The 16,995-nt window shown below is 44.3% G+C and overlaps 1 protein-coding gene across 1 annotated transcript in view; it reads right to left on the bottom strand.

The window, feature by feature from the left end:
- Nucleotides 1–412: 412 nt before the first annotated feature.
- LOC123633128 (sine oculis binding protein homolog) overlaps nucleotides 413–16,995 on the bottom strand; it is a 160,954-nt gene continuing 144,371 nt past the window's right edge. Inside the window, exon 7 of the mRNA XM_045544120.1 lies at nucleotides 413–2,330. The gene's annotated coding sequence lies outside the window, so the exon portion shown is untranslated. The remainder of the gene's footprint in view (nucleotides 2,331–16,995) is intronic.

Genomic DNA, 16,995 nt, shown 5'->3' with positions numbered 1-16,995 from the left:
AAGATGGTGTATGGATGAGAGTGGAACCCATGGAGGGTGTCGGCATCTATTGACTGGTGCTTCTTGAACCTTAGACCTGAACCCTTGGAGCCAAAAAAGATCAGGACTTGGAGAGCACTTGGGAAGGACACCACGCCTGGGTCTACACCAAAACTCACTTCCTGCGCACCGTGTGCTGTCCACAATGGGCATGGCTGGGAATGGACGGAGTGGGCTCTCATCCGCAGACACAGGCGGCCGCTGCAGCTCAGGAAGGGTCAGCGCCATCCCAGGAGCTCACCATCTTTTAAGGAAACTTTTTAGCTCCCTTGTAAAAAATGTTTCCCAGGGGGAGAAAAATGAATACTTTCTGTAACAAGGAAAATAACAACAACAATAGCCATAATAATGAGAAAAGCCAAATAAGCACATGTAAGTGCATTTTTTTCTTAGAGATTTATTTTTGTTTGATGAATCTGACACCAGTCAGGGAGAGAGGAGCATGTTGTGACCCCAGCAGGAAAATAAGCACCCAGAGGAGGGGCTGCTTCTTCCTGCGTGGGTGGGTTTGGTGCTGGGGTTTATCTGTTTTTTTAATTTGTTGCTGGAAATGTTTCTTTTGTTTACTTTTATAAATCTCTCCCCGGGCTTGCGAGCTTCCCCTCCCTCCCACCTCCCGTCCCCGGCCCCCAAATTTCATTTTTAAAAAGCGAGCTCGCTCGCCAGGTGTGTCCCCTAAGCTCTCACAGCTCTAATAAATAAGGAGCACCTGTAAAACAGTAGCTTGACGTGGTAAGTGACTCTGTACAAAGGAGAATATAGAAATACAGTATGTACACCGCATCCTCGGGCCCCGTGGCGCTTCAAGGCCGCATGACACCACCTGGCCCGGCCGCCCATGCCCCACCACCCCTCCTGCTGGGGCCATGCGGCCTCCTGGGACAGGGGCACTTGGACCCCTCTAGAGGGAACAATTGCTTTATTTGAGTTAGTAAACAGATACACTGAATCACAAGGTGATTTGATTTTTTTTTTTTTTTTTTTAGTTTTCTTCTTTTTTTGATTTTTTTCTTAATTTTTTCTCTCTCTCTTTTTTTTTTTTTCTGTACTCATCAGAATGGGATACTCCACAACTGTCTCACCAACTCAGTGCCAGTACACATGCTCTAGAGGACTTCTGGACTCGCAGCTACAACTGTACAAGTGCACACAAGTGAATCTACCCTGTTATCCTCCACCCACTGATTGAGGATCGAATTGCACATTTCTCTTAACCATGACAGGAGAAAGCAAACAGTGAAACAGAATCATGGGCGATCTTTCTCACTTTCCCTCTTGTTTTCATTGGTTTGTCCATACTATTCTAATTATCATGAAAGGGCTCTGCGTATAGAGAGATTGTCTCACTGACTTCCTGGATCACCAAAAACCATCAGGGCTGAAATTTCATCTGAGTCTTTCGTGACGCCCAGCAAATATTCCCCCTCGGATTATTTTACACCTTGAGGGCATTTTGGTCTTCAGTTCAACACTCTTGCTCTGTTCCCAAATGGGGCACTATTTAGGGGAATTTAAAGAGAAAGCTGAGAAGAATAAACATTTACCGAGTTCTCTTGGCATTCAGTCTCTGAAAAACCACAGTATAAACTATTCATGCTGCTTCTTACATCTGTCAAATCGAAAATTAAAAGCCATAAAAGTGTAACACTGAAAATATGGCATCAAAAAGGATAAAGGTGGCCTTTGTAAAAATAACAAGAAAAGTATATTAGCCAATAAAATATTCTAACTCTTCATTTAAAAGTGCATCCTGGGCAGGACAGAGACGAACCTGAAGTGCTGGGACTCCAGCACCATCCCTCTCCGCCGTCAAAACATGAACAGTATAGGTCCAAAACCGTACAATGCAAATCACAATTCTTAGTGTAGCAGCAAAACCACAGCAGTTTTTAAAAAGATTAAAAAAAGATTTTTGTTTTCCAATCCGTATCATCTTCCAGCCTCAGCCACTGAGCCTTGAAGATGGAGCGGGGAGAATACCTACATTGGTCCTTGTGGCTTGTTGGTGTTTTGTTTTTTTTAAAACCAGGGGTGAGATCCCTAAGTTCCTCTGGGGAGAAGCAGAGGTGGTGGCAGCAGGAAGGCTGGGCCCGCTTGGTGGGTCCAAGGCGCGCTGGCTTCTCTGGGCTGGAGGCCACCAGGGGAGGGCTGCTTCCTCTGAGATGCTTAATGACAGGAAGCGGCTTTATTTGCTTGAGTTTTAGCCAGAGGGGGTGGTGAGCTGACCAGCTGGTGTCATTGGATGGTGTGACATGGTTTGCTCTGGGCCCTCTCTCCGTGAGTGAGCGTTCCTGAAAAAAGAGGAGAAGGGGCCGTCAGAGTCTGCTGGACCAATTCCCCCCCTCCGCCCTGCCGGGGAGAACCCAGGCGTGAGTCAGATGGCAGCACACGGCCGGCCGCAGTGCAGACCTCAGGCAAGCCCCAGGACGGAGGCAGCACAGTGGGATGGCAACAGGAGCTTCATTCACGGTCTGCTCAGGGTCAACCTTGCCAGCTTTGTGTGAGGAAATGAAACTCGAGTTGCTTTTTGGAATACCATAATGAGCACGGTGCACCACGCCCTCGCCCAAAGACCACAGCATCCCTTGTAGCCCAGCAACTTTCACCCTCCACGTTACTGCATGCTTAACTAGCAGGAGGTCCCTGAGTCGCCCAAGGTCATCCCAAAGCCAGGTGAGGTCACAGGGGGACCCTGAAGCTCCAGATGTCAGCCCTGTACTCCACGTAACTTCTCACCCTGTACGGCCTGGTGTCTGCTGCAAGGAGGGCGAAGAGACTCACCCTTTAGCAAATGAAAAATTACCATGGACACATATACCTCTCTTCAGAAGTCTCCTACAGAGGCAATTAAGCTGGAAGAAATGCTTGCTCCTCTCTGTGGGTCTTGCCTGTCAAAAGTGGACCATTCACATCTCTTCACATCCAAAACAAATAGTAGCACGGGACTGGGGACAATAAACCAACCTTGTAGTCCCAGGGCAGAGGGTCTGAACTTTCCCCAGGAAAGTCAGGGAACTTTCTGGTGAACAACCATCCCCATATTCACCAGGACATCAGGCTCTGCCTCTCTGTCCCTGCTGGTTTACGTCATTTGTCACTAGTTCATTGGTTTGAAATACAGCCTCCTGAGGACACTCAGTCACTCCCGGGAAGTGGCCACTTACAAATCTGCCAGCCAAACTGTAAAGGCCCTGTGGGCTGGGGCTGTGTCTGTTTTGCTCGTGTCTCTGCACCCAACCCCTAGGTCAGAGTCTGTAGGTGCTCAACATACTTTTGTCAACTAAGAGTCAAGCAGCTCCCTTCTGGCATGTCCCCAGACGGCACCTTTTTTCCTGCCAACAAATGTCGACGTCAGAAATGTGAATGGGTGAAATTAGGCTAAGGTGAAGTGTTGACAGAGGACTTGTAAACATCTTTACAACTGGTGAGATTATTCTTAGAACAATGAACAAATAATTTCAGAGAGGGGACGGAATTTAGGACTTGAACAGGACCCCAGAGATAATACAGTACAATTTCCTCCTTTTATAGATGAAGAAATGGAGGCTGCAAAGGGACCTGGAAACTTGCTCAGAGTGTTTGCAACATGAATTTAGCAAGAGTATGATGAGGTCAAAATGCCCATCGGGAGGACTAAGTAGAAGCTTGTGCTTTTAACGCTGCTTTCCAAATCTTGGTGTTAATGGCAACGATAATAATCACCAGCCAAAAACAAGGTTTGAAAATCTCAATGTGCACGACAGGAAATGCCTGAGTTTCCCAAATCACATTAAATCACCAGATCTGTGTGTATTTAATATGTATATTAAATAACCAAAGTGAAAATGCAAAACACCACAAATATGCAATGGGGATGGAATTACAAGGCCATGGAAACCTTTTCATTTGGCATGGTCAGATTTGGAAATGTGGGTATTTATCTCTGAATAAAGAGCTCACAGTTGATTTCTCTCTCTCTGTCTCTCTCTCTCTGTCTCTCTCTCTCTCTCTTCCTTCCTTTCTTTTTTGAGAATAAGAGACAATGGAGAGAAGAGATACAAAATCAAAAGCACCAAGAGCCACCATCAAATGTGGGGCTGGGAAGGAGCTGCAGAAATGACAAGTGAATCCAAGGACACAAGGGTAGCTTCTGGGGACAATTCTCTCGCATTTATCAAGCACAGCTTGGAAGTTGCTGTGCAGGAAGGGAAACCATCCCCACCTCTGGGCCTGGGACCAACAGTGACCGAATCTTGTAGTCAAAGGGGACCTCTGAGTTCTTTCTTTAAAAGGAGGGAGGGAGGGTGTTTAACATTTCCTTCCAGCAACTTGGAAACACCACCATTTTGAGTTGCTTACTTAAGAATGCGGCAACTGCTTTCTCAAGGAGGTAGCTTTTCTCTTTAATGTAATCACTACCAAAAAAAAAGAGAGGAATATTTCTCAAATAAGTTTCTTTATATTCAAATCACCTTTGGACAAAGACCAAACATGGACAGCATCAGCCTACTTGAAGGAAATTTCCAGGCTTTCACGAGAGACTGGGGAAAACGGGATTATAATGAGAGCCATTCTGGAACCTTAACTACAGCGTTCGCCATCCCAAACACTATAATAATCATTATTATTCTCTGGTATCTATTATTGTCTGGTAAATAATATGTGTTTTCCCCCAAAGTTCTAAAGGGTGCAGCTGCACCACGCTCTATTTTTCGCAGCCCTGTTCCTGCTACTCTGAAAGCCTGCTCACACGAAGCTTATTTTAAGAGAATGATAAACTAGACAATTTGTGCTGTTTCCGTCCCTCTCACCACATACTTGCCGTGTCTGGGACACCCCTAAAGGCCAGATGGTGGCAGTACAAGTCCCTGTCTGCTGATACCATTTGAGGAGGGGGTGGTACCGAAGTCACCCTCATTTGGTCTGCTGGCTCCCACTGGTTCAGGGCAGCCCCCTTGTTGGAGACACAGCAAGAGACTCTGGAATCAATGAAAATAAAGACCCAAGCTTGGGCTTCACTTTCCTGATATTTATTGGTACTCAAGGTGTGAAACTCAACAGAGTGGAGAAGTGAGCTTGGACTTTTAGTAAGTGATCATGGCAGGAAGTTCCAGAACCTTCAGCTAGTTCTTTTTTTTTTGCCCTTGTCAAGCAGAGGGATTACGGAAAATCTGTCTGTCTAAATTTTTTGATCTGTGCAAAGGGAGAATTACCACACTAAGTGAGACAGAGACCCGAGTTGCAGTCCAGCGTGCTTCTGACTGGCTGTGTGGCCTTGGCCCTGCTCCTTAATCCCCCCTCCATGGCCCACTTGATTCTTCCTCTATGAAACGGGGGCCTGGGTGAGATTTTCTATTACATCTTCTGTCTCTATCATGCTGTGACTCTAAGATCTTTGGACAAACTGCAGTATACAATATGCAGAATTATAAACTTGAGATGCTGGATGTTAATCTGTTACCAGAATATAAGGAAGCCTCCTAATTTCTGGACTCTGAAGTCCAAAATTTCCAAATGAGTCTCCTTCTATTAATTACACACACATATCTATGGCAGAGATTTTTGGAGCACCCCTGAAAGCAGGGGGTTCTGGAGAAGTGGCCATACTTGTGCCTCACACTTGGATTTTCCTCTGAATTGAGGGCTTGTCTGATAGCAGGACTCACCTCCGTCACGTGGAGCATCACACTCACACGATCACATGCAAACAAGTCCTTCTCTTATACCACATATGTACCATGTATGAAGGCTAGCACCGCAATGTGTGGCCTCCATCGGGCATGTGTGCACCAGGTATCTTCAGAATTCCAGGCCTGCCTGCCCCTTCTGACCAGAGGAATGAAATACTCCTTTTCGTGGAATCAGAGCTGCACACAGAATGCACTGAGATAATCTCTGTCCACCTGGAGAGTCCCCTTTCTATAACATCAGGGAAGCCTTGCTAAGAATGGGATTTAGTTACTCATCCTCATTCATCACACAAAAATTTCTAGAGAATTACAGAGAACAAAAATATGCCTGAATACTAGTAAATTCTTTCAGTGTTGAAACTGTCAAAATATGGTCATTCTCACCTTTACTTCTTTGACCTTTACAGCCTAAGACTTACGCTGGTTACATTTCATAACATGTCCAGGCACCCACTCTCAGAAGTAAATGTATGTCCAGAGAAAAATGTCTGTCTTATTCCACACCCCAATATTTCCAAACTAGCCCCTCTGTGGTGTGAGATTCCACCTCTACCAGGAGGCCTGCCTGTATTAATCTAACCCATTTTCCAAATTTTTCTTCGTTATTTCCTTCCTCAAATACCTTTGTGATTAGCATAACCAAAATCCAGTAGGTTTGTCCTGTCTTACTCGTTTAGAAGGCACACTCCCCGTGTCTGTCATATTGATTCCCAGGAGTCTAAAACCCAGTGGCATCGGCTCTATGATGTGCAAGAAATACCTGCTGCCAGCCAGCTTGCCTTTGTCCAATTACCCAGGCCCTCGCAGAGATCCACTCACTCGGGCCCGTCTGCCCATCACTTATCACTGTTAAATACAGCCATTACGCGCTGGCTGCGGCAACGCTGTTTATCTGGGACAATAACGAGTCCCTGAGGACTGGATTGCTCTCAGGTAGCCGCAGCTATTCTGGGACACTCACAAGGGTAGAGCTCTGTGGTCGATGAACAGTGCCGCCTGCACCAGCCGATAAACCCCAAGTGCGATGCCAGATAGTGGTCCCCACACCAAGCCCCTCCCAGGAAGGGCTACAGCTTGGAGAAGTTTTGCCAAAAAGTGGTTCCTTCCCTCCCCTGTCAGCTACTGCTTCATAAAGAGTTTGGAAGTGACTTTTACCAGGGTAGAAACTGTTTTCAGTTTTGAAGTGGATGGCATCTCTTTTCTTACAGCTCACTAATTGTTGAAAATACAGGTATAACCTCAGAGATACTGCAGGTTTGGTTCAAGACCACTGCAAAAAAAAGTGAATATTGCAATGAAGTGAGTCAAACAAATTTTCTGGTTTCCCAGTGCCTATAAACGTTATGTTTATACTGCACAGTAGTCTATTAAGTGTGCAACAGCAGTATGTCTAAAAAACAATGTACATACCGTAATTAAAAAGTACTTTATTGCTAAAAATGCTAATGATCATCTGAGCCTTCAGTGAGTTGTAATCTTTTTGTGGGTAGAGGGTCTTGCCTGGATGTTGAGGGCTGCTCACTTCTCGGGGTGCTGGTTGCTGAAGGATGGGGTGGCTGTGGCAATTTCTCAAAATAAAGCAACAATGAAGTTCGCTGCATTGATTGACTCTTTTTTTCACAAAACATTTCTCTCTAGCGTATGATACTCCTTGATAGCATTTGACCCACAGCAGAACTTCTTTCAAAATTGGAGTCAATCCTCTCAAACCCTGCTGCTGTCTTATCAACTAAGTTTATATAATATTCTAAATCCTTTGTTGTCCTTTCAATGATGTTCCCAGCATCTTCCCCAGGAGTAGAGTCTATCTCAAGAAACCACTGAATTTGGTCATGCATAAGAGGCAGCTCCTGATCTATTCAAGTTTTACCATGAGATTGCAGCAGTTCAATACTACTGTCAGGCTCCACTTCTAATTCTACTTCCTTTTCTGTCCCCACTGCATCTGTAGTTACTTCCTCCACGGAAGTCCCGAACTGCTCAGTCATTCATAAGAGTTGGAATCAACTTCTTCCAAACTCTTGTTAATGTTGATATTTTGACCCCCTCCCATGAATCATGAATGTTCTTAACAGCATCTAGAAGAGTCCTTTCCAGAAAGTTTTCAATTTACTTTGCCCGGATCCATCAGAGAAATCACTATCTGTGGCAACAGACTTACAAAATGTATTTCTTAATAAGACTTGATAGTTGAAATTACTCCTTGATCCATGGGCTGCAAAATAGGTTTCAGCAGGCATGAAAACAGCATTAATCTCCTTATACATCTCCGTCAGAGCTCCTGGGTCACCAGGTGCATTGTCAATGAGCAATAATCTTTTAAAAGGATTTTTTTTTTTCTGAGCAGTATGTTTCAATGATGGGCTTAAAATATTCAGTAAACTATGCTATAAACAGATGTGCTGTCATCCAGGCTTTGTCATTCCATTTATAGAGCACAGGCAGAGTAGATTTAGCGTAATTCTTAAGGAACCTAGGATTTCTGAAATGGTAAATGAGCATTGGCTTCAACTTAAAGTCATCAGCTCCTAATCTCCTAATAATAGCTCCTAGCAAGAGAGTCCAACTGGCTTTGAAGCCAGGCATTGACTTCTCCTCTCTAGCTATGAGAGTCCTAAATGCATCTTCTTCCAATATAAGGCTGTTTCATTTACACTGAAAATCTGTTGTTTAGTGTAGCCACCTTCATCAATTATCTCAGCTAGATCTTCCGAATAGCTTGCTGCAGCTTCTCCGTCAGCACTTGCTGCTTCACCTTGCACTTTTAAGGCTTCTTTCCTTAAACCTCATGAAGCAACCTCCACTAGTTTCAAACTTTTCTTCTGTAGCTTCCTCACCTCACTCCAGCTTCATACAATTGAGTAGAGTTAGGGTCTTTCTCTGGATCAGGTTTTGGCTTAAGGGAATGTTATGGCTGGTTTGATTTTCTATCCAGACCACTCAAACTTTCTCTCTATCAGTAATAAAGCTGTTTTGCTGTCTTACATTTGTGTGTTCTCTAAATTGGCACTTTTAATTTCCTTCAAAAACTTTTCCTTTGCATTCACAACTTGGCTGTTCGGTTCAAGACGCCTAACTTTCAGCCTGTCTCAGCTTTTGACATGCCTTCCTCACTAAGCGTAACCACTTCTAGCTTTTGATTGAAAGTGAGAGATGTGTGACTCTTCCTTTCACTTGAACATTTAGAGGTCATTGTAGGGTTATTAATTGGCCTAATTTCAATATTGTTGTGTCTCAGGGTATAGGGAGGCCCAAGGAGAAGGAGAGAGATGGGGGAATGGCCAATCAGTAGAGCAGTCAGAGCACAGACAACAGGTATCAGTCAAGTTCACCATCTCATATGGGCATGGCTCATGGTGCCCCAAAACAATGACAACCGTAACCTCAAAGATCACTGATCACAGATCCGCCATAACAGATATGGTAAGAATGAAAAAGTTGGAAGTATTGTGAGAATTTCCAAAATGTGACACACAGACATGAAGTGAGCACATGCTGTTGGAAAAATGATATTGATAGACTTGTTTGACTCAGGGTTGCCACAAAGCTTTAATGTGTAAAAATGCAATACTTGTGAAGCACAATAAAATTATACATGCCTATAATTGAAAAACATCCCTTCTCCTTTCTGGTGTGACTGTGGTGGGAAATAAGCCCTGGTAGATAGAAGGGTGTGGGGGCCAAGGGTGAGTTTCCACTTTGCTCAGTGTTAGGCTCTGGGCTGAATCACAACTTTACCACCACCATGCTACTCACCCCGTGGCTCTGATAAGCTAAGGCTCACGTATATGAAAATATTTTTAAACCAATTATAAGGCCTTGTTTTTTATTTTTTATAATTTTCTCCTTTAGCTCTCTCTCTTATTTTACTCTTTAATTAATCAAAATCACAACCATACAAGACCCCCTGCTGGAAAAACTCCATCTTTAACTCTTTGTTTTACACACCAAAATTTCATTTTTCTCTGCTTAGCTGGTTCTGTTTGTTTTCACAAGTGGTTATTGCTATTTCCTGCTGACCTCTAAAAGTTTCTGAGGGACAAAGAACTCTGGACCATGGAACCCCCTCTTGTGCACTCATGGGGTCCTTATCTTTACCATGGACAACCAGCCTCCTTTACCCCTTTCTGGAACCTGGGAGTTCAAGCAAACCAAATGACCTTGCCTCTGGCCTTCTTCTAAAAGCAGAAAGGGATTCATGACATTTCATGTACTTTTTTTTTTGTTTACAAAGGCACTAAAGCAGGTGGTCCTGTCCATTCCCAAAAAGGAAAAACAGAAAAAAGAAGAATTACATGACATAGCTAATGTTCTGCAGGAAATTTTGAAGACTTTTCCATCCCTATGTCCCCGGCTTTCAAGACTAAGCAATTTGTGGTTTGTGTCTCCCAAGAAAGGAGTCAAATATGGTACCGGGCATTTTTATATACTTATTTTGCTTGAAAATGAATACTTTTATATACTTGTTTCACCTATACACTTATTTCATGGAAACAATAATGCTACTAAAGTTTTTATTATCGTCTCCATTTTACAGATGAAGAACTTTGCCAGGAAGGTCAAGGAACTTCTTTGCTCAAGGTCACCAGCTAGAAAGGGGCAAAGCTGGATGGAAGCCCAGGTTCTAGTACCCCAAAGTCCAGGCCCACCTAGGGAGTGCTGATCCCCTTTTTACCCGACAGTGGGGGGAATGGGGGGGGTCACAATGTCACAGCTGTAAGGGGCCTCAGAGACATACACAGTCGAGCTCCCTTGCTTTGCAAACAAGAACTCTGAGAAGTTATTTGATAAGAAAAAAAATGCATTTTCATTCAAGTCCTATCCCATACACAAACTGATGTCAGTCCATGTGACTCAGCAGGCCCCTGCCCGGCAGCTCTATACCCCACTCCCCCTTTGTGACTACAGGAGCAGGTGTCACTGTGTCCCTGGTAGAGTGGGAGATGCTAAGTCCTAGATGAAGTAAGTGACTCGTCTGCGGGGTCAGTAAAAGGCCAGGGTCATATTCCCCTTCTGATTTCTACCACACTGTCTCTCGAGATGGCTGCCTTCCAAAAACTCTGCCTCGGACAAAAAAACCAGATGTTTATTGTATTAAGATCAAGTTTGTTACTTCTCTATGTTATAGGAACACAGAGAAAAAAGCAGTTTCATGTGACAAGTGGCTATGACCTGGGGGTCAGCAGCAGACTTTAAGATTTTCGGTGAGGTCTGGAAAAGCAGTCTTTCTCATACTTTATTTATGCTTTGCCACTAGTCCATTAGCAGAGAGAGAGAGAGAGAGAGAGAGAGAGAGAGAGAGAGAGAGAGAGAGAGAGAGAGAGAGAGAGAAAGCTTCCTATTAGTGGAAACTCCATTGTAAAAAGTAAGAGCAAGAATACTGGTTTCTCCTCTGAACAGCAAAGAAGATGAGGAATGTGGTTAATAATTGCTTTTCTGCAGCCCTTTAGCCCATCCACTCCAGATGTTCAGGTATGACCTATTTTCTGTCTGAAATCAGCTGCCTAATGTGAGGAAGCCTTGCAGTGGGTGGCAAAAACATGACTCCGTTCCTTGGCACAGGGCGTGTAACTCAAGCAGCTTCGGTCGGATCCCGTATCCCACTACGAGGAAAGGCAGATGAGGACTCAGGTTCTAATCCTGGCTGCGCCACTCTGTGACCTTGGGCATTCGCTCTTTTCGTTGCAGCCTCTCCTTGTAAAAGTGGAACCAGAGATCTTATGAGAATTTCTGGAATGGTTTTCCTAACCTCTGAGGTTGACGACGTGGAAGTGTTTCATTATTTTCCATTACACATCTGAGGGAAGAAGTTCTGGGCTACAGGGGCTACATGCTCATTCTTATAATAAGCTTCTACTACGAGCCAGGCAGCTCCCGGGCATTTTAACTTATGTTATTTACATTGGAGCTGATAACTCTGTGAAGCAGTATTATCTTCATTTTTCGCATATAAGCCATGCATGGAGACTGTGGAGCCAGGCTGTCAGGCAAATCCCAACACTGCCATGTCCCAGCCACATGACTCTGGGTAGGATACGCAACCTTTCTGGGCCTCAGTCTCTTCATCTGTAAAATGGGCTTAATGATGCCGTCCCATAGCATTGTTGGTATGCAGCATTTGCCTACATGCAGAAAGTGCTGAATAAATATTAGCTGTTATAATTATTTAACGAGAAAATGCAGAGAACGCAGAGATGTGATAAAACTTGTCCAAATCCTCACAGCGGGAAGCGACACAGCCAGTTTTCAAATCCAGGTCTCACTCCAGCCCTGTGCTCTTGCCCCAGGCAATGCGGCCTCTCTAACGGGACAGTAATAAGGCACCCAGATGAGCCACACTTATGCAGTTTCCTGACCTGTCTCCCACAGCAATCTCCTCAGTCCTCAGACATAGAGACTCAGAGAGATTAAGTCCCCTCCTCCCTCACCAGGTAAGTGGCTCGGTGGGGACATGAACCCAGGCCAGCCCACCTCCAAAGCAGATGATCTTTTCCACTAAAGCACGCTGCCACCCTCCTTCACTACCGGGAGCCCACTGTTGCCACATGTGGAAGCTTCAGAAGGTTTACAGCCTGGGAAGTCAAAAAAGATAAAAAGACATCTCCAAAAGGCTGCCAAACTCCCTTAAAAGTGGCTGCAGGCCCTAGAGGTTCTGATTCTGATTCTGAGCCAATCTCTGTAGGTGCCCGAGGAATATACAGCAAGCCACCCAGACCTTCCTGTTGCCCTTCAGGGCAAGGCCAGAGGGTCTGGACGGCCCTGCGGATCACTGTGCAGCCTCACTGGTGAAGCCCAGAAAGCCCTGCCTGCCTCTGCAAGCCCACAAGGCAGCAGCCGGCACCTGCCCGCCCCCGCTGGCCTAAGGCTCAGAGCTGCTGGGTGGTCAGCAGAGGGCAGGCCCTGCTGCTGGAGTCACCGGGGACAGCCAGCACCCTCTTTCACTGGACTTTGGAATGGTCCGTTAGCTGTGAGGTTTCCTTCCACTATGCATTATGATGTCTCCTTAGGCCCCCTGTGGCCTGAGTTCTTCCTCTCGCTGTACTGTGACAATGGCTTTACTCACTTAACACATAGATGTGGCAGCCCATGCCTCTCACACTCCAGCAGTAACACTCCACAATGTCTAGAATCCACCTCTGGTAAGTGGCCTGTCATCAGAACGCAGCCATCAGCTTTAGCAATGCCAGTCTTTCCGTCTATGAATTGCTGCTCAAGTAATTTTTCTCAAACACAGATGTCACCCTGTCATTCCCCTGCTCAGGGCCACCATGATGCTGCCCAATGTATGGAGTACAAACTCCTCGCTCCCCTCCAGCCTCACGCTCCTCACCTTTGAGCCCTTAGCTCCGGCCAAGTGAACGAGAAGGTGGTCCCAACACAGCTCATTCTTCCCTGTACCTGTGGCTCTGCCATCCCACTCAGCCCTCACCCTCCGCTCCTGACTGCCAGCGCACCGCCCTCCAGAGGTTCAGACCTGACTCTGAATTCATCTGCTCTGGGGCTCCTAGCAAGGCAGTCCCTTAACTCTTCCTCCATGGAGATGCTTCTCATCGGTTAGCTTGACGAATACGTGTGTGCCCACTCTGCCAGCCCCTGTGCTAGGCACTTGGTGACAACAGTGAGGGAACTGGATCCGGTGCCTGCCCTTGCTGAAGCCCACCGTCCACAGTGTCACAGCAGTTTGCAGGTTCTGCAGGTTGCCTGTAAAAGTGACCTTGGCTATTTCTTGTCTTTCTCAGGAGGTTTTTAGCTGTTCAAATCAAGTCCAAGACTCCTGCCACACCCTCCCCCACTCTATCTTTTCTCTTTTTCTTTCTCTCTTTTTCTTTCTATCTCTTAATAACACAGTGACCTGAGCAAAGTCAGTGTTAGATATTGTTAGTACAAAAGGGATACGTATTATCCTCTAGGGAAATAAATGAGGACTATCTCTGAACCAACAAGCAAATGAATGAGCAAAAGAGAACTGCCTCCCTCTGTTTGGATAAGATTAGCAGTTATTAAATTTTGTAGATTGTAATATATGAATTAAGTGTAAATTAAGGATTTATAAAAATCCAAAGGTAGGATTTTTTAAAAGTTATTATTACTGTGCATGGGCCACACACACACACACACACACACACACACACAGCTGAGACAGAGAAGCAGCTGATCAGCTGATTAGACAGTGGGAAGTGCTGTCAAAATCAGGACTTGAACCCTGAACCACTGACCCTCATCTTCATTTGCAGGGTCATAATATTTTTCCACCAAAATTTTTTCATACTTTTACAATTAGTATTTGAGATTCATGTTGCCCAAAGCTTGCGGGACATGAAAATAGCCATTAAGTCCCATGTTTATGATGCCATCATATTAAATGGGAGGAATGGAAGGACCTGGATGTATTTTTTTGGTTTGGCAAATCCTAGAACTATTTTTTCAAACATTTGGGGTTTGGCTAAAACCAAAACTTATTTTGCCAAGCACTTTGGCCTTAATTTTTAAACCCATGTGTATTTTAAAAGAAATTCAATCTATATGTTTCTGACTCATTTACACTTAACTCATGAAAATGCTGTTTGGTAAGAGCTATTAGATGTCCAAGTAAGTTTATGAGCCTTTTAAAGCCTTCTTTTCCCCCATTCTTACCAGAAAGTTGTATTTTGCCAGCCATAAAAGAGGTGAGCCCCAGGGGTCTGTGATAAGTTTGAAATTTATTACCTCCAAAGCTTAAATGGATTCTGAGTTTGGAAAAGGTTTTCCTTCCTCCTCTTTTTATATTAAGTGCACAAACAGGCTACCTACAATAAAGACAGCATCCTATGTCTTAGCTTCCAAGATGGCTGAAGGAAAATAGGAAACAATTCAATCTAACCACCAATAAGTTGTCCCTAAGACATTTCAGAGGAACAATATGACACTTTAAGTTCCTGTAAACACAGATTGAGATCCAACACTCTAATGGGAAGTTTTACTAGTTACTTTTAGGATAAGAAAAAGAAGTGGAACTCAACACAGTTTAAGTTAGAACACTTTATCTTTTGAGTACTGGGGAATTTTTTTTTTTTTAACCACAGACAACCAGCCCTGTTTATCACTTTTTAATATATTTTTAAAATAAGCTGAATTTACTAAAAGTGACATTTGAATTGAAACCAGAAAAGCAAGCAGAACGTGCATGCATGCTGCAGTGATTTCACCCTTTATCTTTCATAATGATGCTCAGATACCACTCAATTACAGTATTCTAGTGGGGGAAGGCTTTTGGATAAAGCACTTAAAAATGACTTATAAATATTTAAAGTATAAGCATCTAACAAATCATAATGACAAAGTTTTACATTTGACCACATGTGCTCCAAATATCTTGAAATTACTCTAAATATGGGTTTAAAATATCAAAAGGGCTTGTTGATGGGATGCAGAACTTTGCAGAGAAACTTAAACCTGATCATTCTTGCTCCCACAACACCCAATCTGCACAGTTTTTAAAGTGTGCGTGTGTAGATTTCTTTAGAAAAAGATCACGTTACAGTCTGAATTTCCAAAACAAGAGTGGAAGGATGAAATATAAGGTTTTCCCTTCTCTCACCAAATGCAGTTTAGCCACTTTGCTTCTAGATAATTTGTTATTGTAGGTTGGCTCAAATTTAAGACAGTAACGTTTTAGAAACACTTGGAGAACTAAGCCAGCTGCAAGTAGGATATCATTACAAATTGAGACACATGTTGTATGGGAATACTATTCATTTTTAATACCAAAAACATGTCTGGGGAAATAAGCCATGCAAATGAGGGAGAGATATACTTTTTAATTACGTTTTGTTGGACTTTAGGTCAATGTTTCATATCAAATGAGTCCATAAAGTATGTTTCTCCCTTTTGTTCTTTATACTAGCAGTCACATTCTTATTTCCCTTTTTACCCAAAAACCCCCAAAGCTTGCTATTATATCAAAGAAAGACAACAGCCCAGAGGTTCAGAGGGGACATGATGAGATAACCAGGGCTGCCGCAGCCACATATCTGGATGGGAATGAGCCGGGGAGCATGGGAAGCTTCCACGTGGCTGTCCTGCCCCCTCCACTCCCTGGAAAGGCAATTCTGCTCTTGGGCTCCTGGCTCCCTGCTCAGGGTTGTGCATTTGGACGACATGGTAAAATTGCATGAGCAGTTTTTGCTTATGACGATAATTCAGTCCTAGGAGCGGCTCAGTTAAGAGATCCCAAGGGCAGCTTGACTGGTTTCCAATTTAAGAATATTTAGTACATTTAGGAACTATTTTAAAGCACTAGAGACTAATTCCAAGTTTTTGTTGTTATTGTCATTTGCTTTTGCTCCAATCATCTTTGTGATAATATTTTGAGTGATCACTGCACCGACTCATGTGAGTGTGTGTATTTCCCCTCCTCATTGATGGCCTCGTGTTCTCAATCCTGAACCCGCCCTACTTCCTTCTCAAGCAGAATGCTGTGGAAATCCACAAATCTGGAGAAGAGCGCTACACTGTTAGTCTTCAGAGCTGGCCTCTGAATGGCATTTACTCCATTTCCTTCAGAATGGGACCCCCTTAAATGATGCCAGTGCTAAACTGTTTATTTTTTTCTAAGCTAATTTATTTCTTTCTCCAAATGAACTCCTTTCAGGCCTTTTGAGGCATTAAGAAAATAGTTCACATATGCCTTAACATCCATCCACATAGAAAGTGTTATGCACTTAAAATGGCAACTAATGTCTATAAAATAATTCTGTGCAGGGCATGGTGGGAGAAAATAGAATGGTCACCCCCTGTCCCTTCGGCACGGTCTCTTAGACAGGAAAGTCTGGAAAAGGCAGGGTGTTCGGGTGGAGGTAAGTGTTCCACGACATGAGGTAAGTGTTCCACGCTGCAGTGTATTTTGGTCCTCAGACGTCTCTGCCCGTCCGCAGTGCTTGTCTGCACGTCGGTAGGTGTAAATGATTGAACCGTGATGCACAGGCAGCCGCTCGCTCGGGCTGGCGAGGGAGTGATTCACTGGGAACCAGCCTGGGAGCTTGCTTGTCACTAGCAGGTCTAACGCTTCCCCCTTTCCAAGCACACTCTATCCAGGTGAGGAAACATACCAGGGAGCTAAGAGGATGGGTAGTGCTCCCAAACACCACCACTTCAGTGCCCTGGTATTCACTGACCTGTCCACTTCTCTGACTCCAGCCACTCTGCTTTCTCGGCCTCAGTGGCAGGGTATATTTTCCCTCAGAAGGACAGCATCTCCCTATACAGTATAAATTTTGTAAGTCCAAGTGCTGGGGAAGTATCTAGCTAG

The sequence above is a fragment of the Lemur catta genome, chromosome 2 (assembly GCF_020740605.2).
Source record: "Lemur catta isolate mLemCat1 chromosome 2, mLemCat1.pri, whole genome shotgun sequence".
Classification (NCBI taxonomy): Eukaryota; Metazoa; Chordata; class Mammalia; order Primates; family Lemuridae; genus Lemur; species Lemur catta.
The sequence above is the reverse complement of the archived record's forward strand: the minus strand, read 5'-3'. Positions and strand labels throughout refer to the sequence as shown.